General features: G+C 46.5%; 1 long non-coding RNA gene across 1 annotated transcript; it reads left to right on the plus strand.

Annotated features, from left to right (window-relative positions):
• Window positions 1-244: 244 nt before the first annotated feature.
• On the plus strand, window positions 245-12,951 carry LOC138428190 (uncharacterized). The gene is made up of 4 exons (XR_011252321.1): window positions 245-528; window positions 1,040-1,158; window positions 7,192-7,517; window positions 12,131-12,951. It is a non-coding gene; the product is annotated as an uncharacterized lncRNA (long non-coding RNA).
• The last annotated feature ends 1,699 nt before the right edge of the window (window positions 12,952-14,650 follow it).

Raw genomic sequence — 14,650 nt, forward strand, 5'->3', positions numbered from 1 at the left:
TTTCTGCCGGCAATAAAGGTGGCCTGATTCACAGAATAATTACTGTATGCAAATGAATGTGATTTTCCTCTGCCCTTTTATGGATGACTCTGCTCTGCCATTCATCAGGGCCACAAATTTCACTTGGGGGTAGATGGATTTAAAGAGACAGGCACCTCTGGAGCTTTGCAGTGAACTTACTAAATCCACACTAAGTGTCCTCATAAACAGGCGTGCCTTTGCCAGAGTGGGGCTGCCAGACTCTGACCTTTTGATCTGTGAATTGTTGCTGGGAAAACTGTTGCGAAAACATCTGACTTTGTGTGCTCCCAGGTCAGGGGTGCTTTGCTGCTTGGAGAAGCCGCTTCTTTTGGGGGCAGAGTGATTATATGTGTGGATCAGGAGAACCTGGTGGGCCTCCCCACCACCCACTGAACCCGCTTTGATGTTTATGTACCTGCAGGAGGGGACTGGGAGGAGCGGAAAGCCTGTGCTCATATCCAGCGCTGGATCTGATGAAATTCCAGCTGAAGTGATGTAAAACAAGAGGTGGGTTTTTGTCTGACACTGAGATGGAAGCAAAACAGACAGGAAAAGGAAGAAAGAAATGAACTGTTAGAAAATCTTAAGTTCCACTTCTTTGGGGCTGGCTTCTCAGGAACCTGGCAGCCTTCTCCTGAGTTGGTGGCCTTTCTCTGTGGGCATCAGTGCCATGAGGACGTGGGAGGGGCGGGTTTGCCCTGATTCCAGTGGGAACTAAGACTGGGCAAGCCTGCAGGAGGGAGCGAGCCGCCGGCCCCGATGCTGGGACCAGACCAGGTGGGCACAAGCTCAGGGAACATCCGAGGTCATCATGTGTCACTGCTAAAGCCTCAGTTCCCCAGGTTTCTCCCAGCACACGGCGTGCACCTCATCCTCCGAGTGTGGAAAAAAGAGGACTCTGAGCTAGTGTTATAAATGGAAGTGCCCATCTGTCAGTGGGCTGTCTTGTTACTCATATTGTAACAATATATTGATGTCAGCACATCCAGAACGCACTTTCTTCCTCTGTCACTCACAGAAGAAAGGAAAGACACGTCCGTGTTTATGTGCGTGCAAGCAGCAGACGCCGCTGGAGGCCATCATAGCCTTTCCCAAATAGAGGCCCATTGATATGGACTTTCCTGGAGGACAGAACAGGTGAGCAGGGCCTCCGGGAGTTCCTTCTCTTCCTGGACCCAGCAGGTCTCCCCAACGGCTCACATGAGGGCCAGCACGTGACATTATTTGTGTATTTCTTTGATTTTTTTTGCATATTTTTATTTAAATTAAAAAAATTTGTGTTAAGTTTTAAAGGTTACTTTTCATTTACCATTATTAACGATGACACTCTGTGGCTCAGTTGGTAACCAATCTGCCTGCAATGCAGGAGACCCAGGTTCGACCCCTGGGTCAGCAAGATCCCCTGGAAAAGGGAATGACAACCCACTCCAGTCTTGCTTGGAGAATCCATGGACAGAGGAGCCTGGCGGGCTACAGTTTATGAGATCACAGAGTCAGACACAACAGAGTGAATAACACTTTCACTTTAAGACAAAATTTTAGATCAGTTCTTGATGGTGATACGTTTTCATAGGAAAACAAAATTTTCTGCCCTTCACAAATGATAATGATGAATAATACCTCTTTCTTTAATACAAATTGTGCTATAATGTGGAAGGCTAATGTTGGAAAGGTGATTCAGTATTAGATAACCACAATTTATAAAGCAGCTTTAACCTGGCATACTACAGATTTATACAGTCGAAAAAACATTTATTGAGAATTGTTTTCATAGGTAGAAGGGGAAATAACCAATTTCTTAAAAGGAACTTTGAGAAATACTCTCATGAAAAACTAATTCAATTGAAAAAGTTCTAAATAACACATATTTATAATATATGCTGATTTTTCATAGGTTTGCCAAAAATGGGTAATGACATTATTTGGGAGGAGCCAACAAAAGTAAGGTTGCTTATACTTGTGTTGCTAGATTTAAATGCAAATTGACAGGGTTAACTTTGGTTAAAAAAAAAGTCCTGAGATATAAGTAATAATGTAATGAAGAACACAAGAAATTAACCACTGAAAGAGGGTTTTATAAAACAAAGTAACTTGAGTGGTACTAATTCTCAACAAGTTGATATATTTTGTTTAGCGGAATTGTCCATCACCCTGTATAATGGGTTGAATTATGTCCGGTGAAAAGAATATGGTGGGGGCCTAACTCCCAATACCTCACAGTGGGACTTTATTTGAAGACAAGTCTTTAAAGTCTTCAAGTTTAAAAAAGGTCATGTGGGTGGGCCTAATCCAACATGGGTGTGTGCAAAGTCCCTTCAGTCATGCCTGATTCTTTGCAGCCCTGTGGACTGTAGCTCTTCTGGGCATGGAATTATCCAGGCAAGAATGTTAGGGTAGGTTGCTGTGCCCTCCTCCAGGGGATCTTCCCAACTCAGAGATTAAAACCACATCTCTTGTGTCCCTTGCATTGGCAAGCCGGTTCTTCACCAGTCATGCCACCTGGGAAGCCCTATCCAACATGACTGGGGTCCTTAAAGGAAGGGGAGAATTGGGCAGCGTTGCAAGAGCCGGCGCACTAAGCGCTGGCGGCTGCGAGCGAGAGGAGCTACCCCAGGTCCGAGGTCAGGGCAGCGGCCTACAGTGCCAGGCTGCGACGGCGCAGGAACAGCTGAGAGGAGCTACCCCGCATCCGAGGTCAGGGGCGGCCAGGAGAAGCCACCTCGTGCCCAAGGCCAGGGGCGGTGACCCTGAGGAGCCACCCACGCCTGAGGCCAGGGCCGGTGGCCGGGAGGAGCATCCCGAGGAGCGGTGGCTGCGCAGGCGCAGGAGGGCCTAGGGGAGCTATCCCACATTGAAGGCCAGGAACCGCGGCGGTAAGGAGATACCCCTCATCCAAGGTAAGGAGCAGCGGCTGTGCTTTGCTGGAGCAGCCATGAAAAGATACCCCATGCCCAAGGTAAGAGAAACCCAAGTAAGATGGTAGGTGTTGCAAGAGGGCATCAGAGGGCAGACACACTGAAACCATACTCACAGAAAACTAGTCAATCTAATCACACTAGGACCACAGCCTTGTCTAACTCAATGAAACCAAGCCATGCCCGCAGGGCAATCCAAGATGGGCGGGTCATGGTGGAGAGGTCTGACAGAATGTGGTCCACTGGAGAAGGGAATGGCAAGCCACTTCAGTATTCTTGCCCTGAGAACCCCATGAACAGTATGAAAAGGCAAAATGATAGGATACCAAAAGAGGAACTCCCCAGGTCATTAGGTGCCCAATATGCTACTGGAGATCAGTGGAGAAATAACTCCAGAAAGAATGAAGGGATGGAGCCAAAGCAAAAACAATACCCAGTTGTGGATGTGACTGGTGATAGAAGCAAGGTCCAATGCTGTAAAGAGCAATATTGCATAGGAACCTGGAATGTCAGGTCCATGAATCAAGGCAAATTGGAAGTGGTCAAACAAGAAATGGCAAGGGTGAACGTCGACATTCTAGGAATCAGCAAACTAAAATGGACTGGAATGGGTGAATTTAACTCAGATGACCATTATATCTACTACTGCGGGCAGGAATCCCTCAGAAGAAATGGAGTAGCCATCATGGTCAACAAGAGAGTCCGAAATGCAGTACTTGGATGCAATCTCAAAAACGACAGAATGATCTCTGTTCATCTCCAAGGCAAACCATTCAACATCACAGTTATCCAAGTCTATGCCCCAACCAGTAACGCTGAAGAAGCTGAAGTTGAACGGTTTTGAGACTATGCCTCTACAAGCCAAAGAATACCGGAAATTGCCAGAAAATCAGAAGCAAGCAGGAGAGAGAGGGACCTGGAATAAATTCTCCTGGAGACTCACTAGACCCTGGACTTCCAGACTCCAAAACCATGACTGTATACACCCCTGTTGTCTAAGCTGCCCAGTTGGTGAGCATACTAATACACCCTCCTGTTCTCACCCACTGACTGAGACCCCCACCCTGTGGTTTCTGGGAAACCTGTCAGTCATATTCCCTTACCTTTTGAGGCAATGCAGGACTGGCATCTTGCTTTGTCACCCAGTCAGAGCATGGAGAAGAAACTGAGTTCCTCTTGGGGTGGAGGAACTCAGGTGGAACATCAAAAAAAGCAAGAGAGCTCCAGGAAAAAAACATCTACTTCTGCTTTATTGACTATACCAAAGCCTTTGACTGTGTGGATCACAATAAACTGTGGAAAATTCTGAGAGAGATGGGAATACCAGACCACCTGACCTGCCTCTTGAGCAATCTGTTTGCAGGTCAGGAAGCAACAGTTAGAACTGGACATGGAACAACAGACTGGTTCCAAATTGGGAAAAGGAGTACGTCAAGGTTGTATATTGTCACCCTGCTTATTTAACTTCTATGCAGAGTACATCATGAGAAACGCTGGGCTAGAAGAAGCACAAGCTCAGATCAAGATTGCCAGGAGAAATATCAATAACCTCAGATATGCAGATGACACCACCCTTATGGAAGAAAGTGAAGAAGAACTAAAGAGCCTCTTAATGAAAGTGAAGAGGAACTAAAAAGCCTCTTGATGAAAGTGAAAGAGGAGAGTGAAAAAGTTGGCTTAAAGCTCAACATTCGGAAAACTAAGATCATGGCATCTGGTCCCATCACTTCATGGCAAATAGATGGGGAAACAGTGGAAACAGTGTCAGACTTTTATTTTCTTGGGCTCCAAAATCACTGCAGATGGTGACTGCAGCCATGCAACTAAAAGACACTTACTCCTTGGAAGAAAAGTTATGACCAACCTAGACAGCATATTAAAATGCAGAGATATTACTTTGCCAACAAAGCTATGGTCTTTCCGGTAGTCGTGTATGGATGTGAGAGTTGGACTGTAAAGAAAGCTGAGCTCTGAAGAACTGAAGCTTTTGAACTGTGGTGTTGGAGAAGAGTCTTGAGAGTCCCTTGGATTGCAAGGAGATCCAACCAGTCCATCCTAATGGAAAATCAGTCCTGAATATTCATTGGAAGAACCAGTACTGAAGCTGAAACTCCAATACTTTGGCCACCTGATGAGAAGAACTGGCTCATTTGAAAAGACCCTGATGCTGGGAAAGATTGAAGGCAGGAGGAGAAGGGGACAACAGAGGATGAGATGGTTGGATGGCATCACTGACTCAATGGACATGAGTTTGAGTAAACCCGGGAGTTGGTGATGGACAGGGAGGCCTGGCGTGCTGCAGTCCATGGGGTTGAAAAGAGTTGGACACGACTGAGCGACTGAACTGAACTGGGGTGGAGAGGTGAGAGTCTGGGGCTGCTGGCTACCAATATCTTCCTTAGTGTGAGAGGAGGTAGCAATACTATAAAGGAACAGAGGTAACATAGAGAAAGAACCAGACTGAAGTGGGAGGGAAGGGAAGCTTGCTGGTGTTTGAGTCCCTGATTTCAATGGCCCTCAAGATCAAGTGCACACCATCTTCCCAACGATATCGCATTCCTCCCTTGTGTGTGTGCTAGGTCACTCAGACGTGCTCAACTCTTTGTGACTCCATAGACTGTAGCTGGCCAGGCTTCTCTGCCCATTGATTTTTCCAGGCAAGAATACTAAAGCGGGTTGCCCTACACCAGGCGATCTTTCTGACTCAGGGACTGAACCCAAGTCTTTTGCATTTCCTGCATTGACAGGGGGATTCTTTATGGCTAGCACCACCTGGGAATCCCCTTCCTGCCTAATGGCTTGTTCATTTCAGCACACAAATTCCCCTAAGCTAGTCCAAGTTTCTGTTCTTGCAGGTAAACTCCATATTAATACAGTACTAGAAAATAAATAACATTTTAGCATTCCTATGTACCAAAAGTGGTGTTGGGGTCCCTTTAGCAGGTACCTAAATTTATATCACAAATTAAAAAAGGTTTTGAAAACTATATGCTTTGTTGACTTAACATTATACTCAATGAATGTTTACCTGAAATCAAATTATATTGCGTTGGTATTCAAGGTTACTCTTGGAGAGGCAGTCAAGGCTTTAGTCATTCTGATGAGAGAATTTTATTTATCTCTCTATGCAAATTTTTACAAGATATTTCTTTAAATCTTGCACTGTGTCTTTATAACAAGTTGCAATGACATTGCACCAGAAGGAATATTGAGTTGCAATTTTAAATATCGCTCATCTTCAGCCAGGAACTCACTGAACTGAGACAGCCAGTATCTGGGCATTTGTCAGCGCTTATGAGAGTCTTATAAATTCTCCTCTAGACTTTTCCAACATTGTCTGCGTTTGTTTGCCCCAAGTTTGTACCTCCCCCAATTCAACCTGCTCCGCCACAACATCCATCTTTGTAACCCTCATTCAGTCATCCATTCGGCCGTACATATGGCAGTTTGTGCATCACACGTCTATTGCGTGTGTATACATGCCCACTACTCTCATCAGCGCTGAGAAGGTTTAGATCCCATGATACAAAGCTTGCCCTCAGGAGTTTTCGGTTAGGGCGCAGTTCCTGCTAGTCTACCACTCCAAAAGCGGTTAGTGCCCGCCACGGCTGGTTGGACAAAGTCCAAATGCCTTAGCTGACTGAAGTGTCCCTTAGCAGGAGTTGGAAGTGCATCTTACTCAAATATGGAGAATTTAGCTGGCATCCGGGTAGGTAATCAAATAAGCTGCCAAAACTTGGGAAGGTGTTAGGAGTTGGAGCCCAGAAATTCACGACAGACAAATGATGGCCTGGGGAGATATACAGCTGCAAGGACTCAGGCGTGAGTCAGCCCCCGAGCCGGGGAGCTCCCTTGCAATAGATACTCAAATGTGGATGACATCAGACAGGAAGCATGAAAGCGCCATTGTTTGCCACCCTTGGGAAGGCAACCAAATGGCTTAATGATTTATTCTTATTCTTGGTTTATTCATTCAGTCGTAATGTCACCAAGCGTGTGTCATATTTGCCAGTCTGGGTCCAGAGGACAAGCTAGGGCAGCTGTGGTCTGGAGAGGACGGAACATGCCCCATGAGGTGGGTGGTGAATGTCCAGAAGCACAGTGAAGGGTGCCTACCTGCGTTTTCCCACAGCTGAGAACGGCAGCGGCATCTATGAACCAGGAGCAGAGTCCGTCTCTAGAACCAGAGTGCTGGGATTGTCCTTGACACCTCCAGTGCTTGGTGTCAGCGGTTTCCCTCTATTCTTTCCCACAGAGACTAGTTCCACTTCTCCATCCCCTCGACCCAGTGACCCATCCTTGATCATGAGCTGTGGGCAGAGATGACTGGTATCGCGTCTAAGTCAGGGACGAGTCTCTGAATTCTCGTAGCCCAAATTGAGCTGTCGGCCAGCTTCCAAGTGGAGAGTCTCCATCAGCCTGGAGAATGACTTGCCGTGATTGTGGAATCTGAAGGAGGAGTTGCTGTAAGAACTTCTAAGCCGTCAGGATGTCGGTGCTCTTTGCCACGTGATGCAGCGGGTCACCCTGAGCTGAGGCTCCTCCATGTCCTTCAGCCGTTCCTGCTGATGCCACTTCCAGGTGCGTGCCGTGTCCCTACCCTTCTCATCGTACACCGCTGTCCACCCAGCCCTCTTTCGCCACGGGTCCTCTTCCTCTCTGGCCTCCCTGTTTCGACTTTTGGTCACTTAAATAGATGTTAGAACGATCCTTTTATAGTTCAGCTCGAATCAAGCCGCCCAGTCTCCATCCAGAACCCTCCCCCGGCTTCCCATTAGACCTCGAAGATGTACTGCTGCCCAGGGTCCCCACGGGGCCAAGAGCACACGTGGTCTTCCTCCCACCCACCTGTCCTCACTCACCTCTGGCCACGTCACCCTTGTTCATTACTCCAGCCTTTATTTCACATCCCCAGACCCCAAGCTGCCCCCTTTGCTGGGAATGTGCTTGCGTCGACCTTCACTCATCTAAGTCCTTTGCTGAAATATCACCTCTTGAGAGAGATCTCTCCTGATCCGAACGCCCTAGGAGCTTTCTCTCCCCACAATGTTGGTTTTCTGCAGAGCACTCATCGCCATCTGATGTTTTTCTTGCTTACGTGTTTGTTTGTGTCCAGTCTATCCCCATGAGGTTGCGAGCCCGTCTGAAGCAGGGGCCTTGCCTCGCTTGCTCAGAACAAGAGCAGGAGAAGAGGGAGAGCAGGAGATCTGCAGTCAAGACGTGTAGCTCTCATGCTTGGGGGAGTGGCTCTGCGTGTGAGGGAAAGAACACGCGTGCTGACCACGAGGCCAGGGGCGCCAGGCTACCGAGGAGCAGTAGCCGTCAGGGCTGTGGTCCAGCGGGTTTCCTGGCCACCTCTGCGCTCAACTTGACCCAGTGACCTGTCCTTGACGATGAGCCGTGGGCAGAGATGATTGGCGTCATGCCTGTGCAGAAGCATTGACAAGTCAGGGATGAGTCTGTGAATTCAGTGATCCTGCCTTGGTGATCGGTTCTGTAAAAATTAGACATATGGCACGTAAGTGAGGTCTTTCCTCTTTCTCTTAAAAGAATTTAAGAGGAAATGAGCTTCTGGAGCCGCACTTTGGAATGAAAGTGGTGAAGGATTTCAGAGCATGATAATAGAATACTTTTCTATTTGTGAAAGTCTCCTTCCTGGAGACCGTTAAAAATAGGATACCATCAAGACGGAGTTTAATTTTTACTCTGTTCTGAAATGCAGTGGTGATGTTAACAATCACAGCCATGAGAGGTTGCTCAGAAAGTCACCATCCCACATCTCTGTGCAATATTGATTGCTTGGAACCAGAGGAAAGCTATACGCTTTAATAACTATTTCAATGTTTGTTTTCTCTTTGACTTGAAGACTGTAAGGAAATAGCACTCAAAAGAAATGGTGGGGTTAAATGAGGGATCAGCCCGTCTTTTCACTGTAGAGGACATATTTAGATTTGTTTTAATAGGGTCTGCATGCTTTAGCTTTCCATGACTTAGCTTTAAATACTGTTTTGTGGCAGGTAAGGATCCTGTTGGGGCAAAAACACAGGCAGCTTTTTGACACTGCAAAATGTCAGCCCGTATGGATTGAAGCTCTTTCCGGCTCATTTAAAGCAGCATTTGGTTTATTTTTTTCTTCCTTATGATGTTACATCTTCCTTTCTGCTCTTAGACAATACCACTATTATTTCTTCTGATTCTACTTCTTCTGGTTAAAATGGCCTATTAAGTTGGGGACTTAAAGGTTGTTTAAAATGGGGTGAGACATTCAAAACAAGGAGCAGGACTGTGAAAGATTCTGGTTCTCTTAACCCAACATATTCGGGGAGCCTGGTGACTTGTTTTATGGGCTATGTGAACACGGTGAGCTATCTGATACAACCCTGACGCAGCCATAAAATTTGTTTTAACAGACATTTAAACAAAGCCTGCTCATTCTTAGGGTTATTGAAATTGATCACTTGCTACCTAGACTGGAACCATAGAGAAATTTATTGAGCCCTGAGAGGGCTGGCACTTGAGCTGCTTGCCAGGTAAACCGAGGCCTGGGGGGCACTCAGCGCAGAGCAGGTGGGGGCAGGGGTGTCCGGCTCCAGCTTTTAGGTCTCCAGAGCTCCGGCCACAGGCCACCTTCTGGCCTGGTGGAACAGGTTTTCGTTTTGTTTTGCTTTTTGGTTTTGCCTTTTAGAATAGCAGTTTAAGCAGGAGTGGCTGCTGTTGCTGCTAAGATTTTAGGCACGTTGCCAGACATTTTCTTCACAAAGAAGAATGGGCAAAAGCCAGAAGCCTGCTGATTTTGCTTTGGTCGTGTGTATGATTTTTTTCATAGCTTCCCGGTTGGTCCTGCCTGGTCTTTTGTCTTCAATCTTAGTGATAAGCTTATCAGAATCCCAGCCTGTTGTCTTTGGTTGATGATTGCTGCGTCCTTCTAATGATATAATTCTAAAAGAATTTGAAGAAGGAGGATAAGATCCTGGCCAGCTTGGGAAAATCCAATGTAATGTAAATGCTGGAGGGGAACCGCATGTGCCAGGCCTCCTCCGCTGCCCTAGGTTGCAGGGACGGCTTGACTTCTCCCTTCCTCCCCTGCTCCCAGTCAAGGAGTTCTTCCTCTGAGTCGTGGATATATTACCTGTACTCACAGGTTCCTACACTTCCCAAAACTGGCCAAAGGATTGCAGAAACAAACTGAGACATACCACTGGAGAACAGTTAGAAGAAAATAGACATTTTTTCAGTCAAAGCATCCCACGGTGTCTCCGCGTACAGTCTCGTGACACATAACAAATATAAAATGGCATTTCTTAGAACTCGTCAAAAATAAAATCCAGGTTGAGTGCGAATTGCCTTCGGGAAAAAAAAGAATAAAAACAATCTGGAATCTGTGTTTCAGGGTCACCTAGTCTGCAATCGGGGTGAAAGGTGAAGGATAGGAACAAATTGGTAATTAGGGGATGTTAAATAAGACCAGTGTTAAAAAAGGGAGAAAACCCACTTGACTCCCACTTTGTGAAACAGCATTTAAGACATAATTTTCTGATTTTCTGGGGGGCGGGGGCGGTGGTTTGAGATTTCCAGTTTGAAGGCGTTTTTAAATTCAACAGATCACAAAGAAAACATGTCTGTGTGCTGCACTAAGAGGTAAAATTAGCATGTGTTAGTACAGAAATCAAGTAACACTCAACTAGCAATGTTTCCGGCACAACGTGGAAGGCTTTTCCTGAAGAGCACTGTATTAAAATGACTCCTAATACTTTGTTTTAGAACACAAAGTTTGGAGGGTTGATTGCAATTACAGAGTTCTTTCTTTTCATTTCACTTTGGTTTATGTACCCTTAAGTTTTTGCTTCACTACCTTGCCTCTTAGACTTCTCCTGTCCGTGTGTCTGTCTGTCTCTCTCCACGTACATACACACACACTCACAGAGTAACCTCATTTTTAGGGTTTTTCATCGTGATTGCTCCCAAAGAAATGCTCTCCACCAGCACTGGTGCCTGTCACCGCAGCCCATCACTTGCTTGGTAATTAAACTCTGACTGATTTATTGACTGACAGCCAACAAATCCCAACCCGGTTTTTATGATATACATACGTCCCCGGGCTAAATTCACTCAAACAACAGCCCAGAGAGGGTTGGCGAAAGAGATGGAGGTGGGAGGAGGGAGAGTGATATGAAAATAAATAGGGAAACCAGCATCCCTTGGCCAAAGCAGACATTTTGCAAACGAAAGAAAGGAAAGGAAAAACTCGATGCAACATCGTTTTCAAACCCTGAGTTCTGGGCGCAGGGCAGGTGCTGGTAAACACCATGCTTCAGCTTTGAGACCCATTTGAAGCGCCTCACGTACAAAAGCGCTCTGAAGGGGAAAACAAGACGGGCTTGCAGCTAATATTACAGTCAAGTTCCAATTTTACCTAAGGGAAGGCGGCTTTATTAAAAGTCATGGCAGAAATTGTGTGACAGGTGCCAATACCCCGCGTCCTGACAGATGCGCCGGTTGGCGGATGCCGTTCCCCTGTCAGCGGCCCCTGGATGGAGCTGCCCACAGCCCCATTTGTCTCTCTTCCAGCGAGATCACACACGCCCGATGTTTGCCTCCAAGCTGCTCGGTGTGGTTTGATATGTGGAATCCTCACAATGAGACTTATTAAAAGACAGTCCATTATTTTTATTTAGAGCGTTTCCAAAACAAGCAGAGCGCGCACGGAGATAATTTAAAAATCGTGCGGCAGGCCATCTCCTGGCCAGCCTGGCTCCGTTTGAAATGTATAAGAAAGCAGCATTCTGGTCTGTGCACACACACACATGCACACACGCGCACACACACACAGGCACACACTTCCCAGTTCATGATGGCTGTGATCGGAGCAACAGAGTGGCAGGCCATCTCCTGGCCAGCCTGGCTCAGTCTGAAATGCATAGAAGAGCATCATTCCAGTCTGTGCACACACACACACACACACAAACACACGCACACATGCACACACTTCCCTGTTCATGACGGCTGTGATCGGAGCGACATTTAACCCCTGACTAATAGCCCTGACACTCGAAAGCACTATTTTGCTATAAACCACAGGAGCATTTCAACATGAAGGATGAACCTTGCTGCCTTTTTTCCCTAAATCTTTCTTCCTTTTCTTCTTTTTTTTTTCTCTCCTGATTTCCTTGCATCCCTCTTCTATTTTGTTACAGGTGGGTTTTCTCATTGCAGCAAGAGATATAAAATACTCCTGATTGGCTGTATTTATGGGGCCTTTTCGTCCTCCTGTTGGTTTCAAACACAAAGAAAAATGGTCTCTCTCGACTGTGCCTGGTTGGAACAGCAGGTAAAGCTCCAGCAGCCTCTTCTCCCCAGCCTCCGATGGAAAATTATTGCAGATGAAATGATTCTGTCCTGGAAATGGTAAGAGGAAAGTTTCAGGTTAAAGAGCGCTCGCGGCACACAATGGATTGGCCACCAGGACGTATAGGACCCAAGCCGGCTTTGCTTTCTCAGCGGGGGAAAGGCAGGAGGCAAAACAGCCTTGGAGAGTTAGACCATGCTTCTGATACCAAAGGGCAGGGTTTACCAGCATGAAATTTGTTCTTAAGTGTGCAGACCGCCAGGCCCTCTCAGGTGTTCGAACCACTGGACCCAGTGCCGCCCTGTGGCTTTACCCGGTGGGGCGAGAGCCAGGTGAAAGCTCAGTGTTGATCAGCGTCGCCTCTGTGACCTCATCCAGAAGCAGTGTGGACACAGGCTCGCCTCCTCCCACCGAGGGGGGCTTTGGCCTGTCGCCCCAGCCGGCAGTCCACACCTTGCGGAGGAGCCCATCACAGAGCAGCCTTGAGGTGTGGCCCACACAACGCACGGCCCTGGTGGAGTGCTTAGGGAGGCGCTGGTGCAGTTGGCCCTGTCACATGCTGACTCCCCCCAAAACCATTTGGCTCTTGTTTTTATGGGCACGCTGGCAAACCACAAACAGTAAAAATGAAAAAAAAAATAATGGTAAAGTTAAAAAAAAAAAACAAAACACCTTACCGTCCTAATGGTGACATGTAAGATGGGTTCCAAGAAAGGACGGTCTCCTGAGGCCCCCCAGGTGACAGAAGCAGGTGGTCAGGTGGACTGCAACACCTTTCTCCCTGGAGGCAGGTATGGTTGCAGACCCCAGAAGATGCATCTGTATATGTTCATTCATCTGCGTGTATCATTCGCGCATCAAGTGCCTATGAGCCTCCTAGTTCATTCTGCTAAGATACCGAGTAGCTCGTCCTAGCTTCAAAGAGGTCACTGATATGTTTAAGCAGAGAATAAGAGATACTACATTGTTCTTTGCAAGAATTATGTGTATTTACATATTGCTTCTGCTGAAGGTATTCATTAGCTACTCTGTATATATTCTACCGTGGAGCATTTGTGGTTATCTCTTCTAGTGCCCTTCTTATCAGGGAACCCAGATGAATACATTCGGTGTTCTTATTTTCGTCAGTTACAACATCACTCTCACCTACTAGTTGTGTGAGAGCGTTGTGAAAGTGTTGGTCATTCAGTCATGTCTGACTCTTTGCAACCCCATGGACTGTAGCTCGCCAGGCTCCTCTGTCCATGGAATTAGGCAAGAGTCCTGGAGTGGGTTGCCCTTTCCTTCTCCAGGGGATCTTCCCAATCTTCCCAAACCTGGGTCTCCTGCATTGCAGGTGGATTCTTTACCACCTGAGCCACCAGGGAAGCCAGCGAATATGTGAAGACTTGTTGAAAGCCCTCAAGACGTGTATTCACTAGGAATAGCCTCTATTGTTTTTCTCTGACTTCTTGATGTTTTCCTTTTATTAATATCATTGCTAGTTACTGAGCTCCCAGAGGGAGAGGCGGCTCGTAGAACCGCTGCCCCTGCATCTCTAGAAGGCCATGCCATGCTGTCTTTGCCTTCAGAGGCTGGCCATCCAGAAAAGCACTGATCTTCCCCACAGTTGTTCCACCTTTCGTAAATATTAGAATTATTCTGGGGTCATTTTCATTGTTTCATTTACTTATCAGATATATTCCTCACTTTCCCCACAAATATTCGTTAAATTGCCGAGGCCTGATGATATACAGACACAGACATCCACGCCCTTGTGGATCTTAAAACCCTAAGATCCTGTACTTGATTATGATCAAAAACTTCAAACTTACTTTATAAACCAAATTACTGAGATTCATGTTTTGTCTATTTGTGGTTATCTTGTTTTTCAGTTGCTAAGTCTTGTCCCTTTCTTTATAGCCCCATGCAGCATGCCAGGCTCCTCTGTCCTCCACTATCTCCCAGAATTTGCTCAAAGTCGTATCCATTGAGTTGGTGATTCTATCCAACCATCCCTGTCGCTCCCCTTCTCCTCCTGCTTTCAATTTTTCCCAGCATCAGGGTCTTTTCCAATCAGTCAGTTCTTCGCATCAGGTGGCCAAAGTATTGGAGCTTCAGCTTCAGCATCAGTCCTTACAATGAATATCCAGGATTCATTTCCTTTAGGATTGACTGGTTTGATCTCCTTGCAGTCAAAGGGAGTCTCAAAGTCTTCTCCAGCACCACAGTTGGAAAGCATCAATCGTTTGGTGCTCAGCATTCTTTATGGTCCACTCTCATATCTGCATATGACTACTGGGAAAACCATAGCTTTGACTATATGGACTTTTATTGGCAAAACGATGTCTCTGCTTTTTAATATGCCATCTATGTTTGTCTTAGCTTC

This window comes from Ovis canadensis, chromosome 23 (genome assembly GCF_042477335.2).
Source record: "Ovis canadensis isolate MfBH-ARS-UI-01 breed Bighorn chromosome 23, ARS-UI_OviCan_v2, whole genome shotgun sequence".
In the NCBI taxonomy this organism is placed as follows: Eukaryota; Metazoa; Chordata; class Mammalia; order Artiodactyla; family Bovidae; genus Ovis; species Ovis canadensis.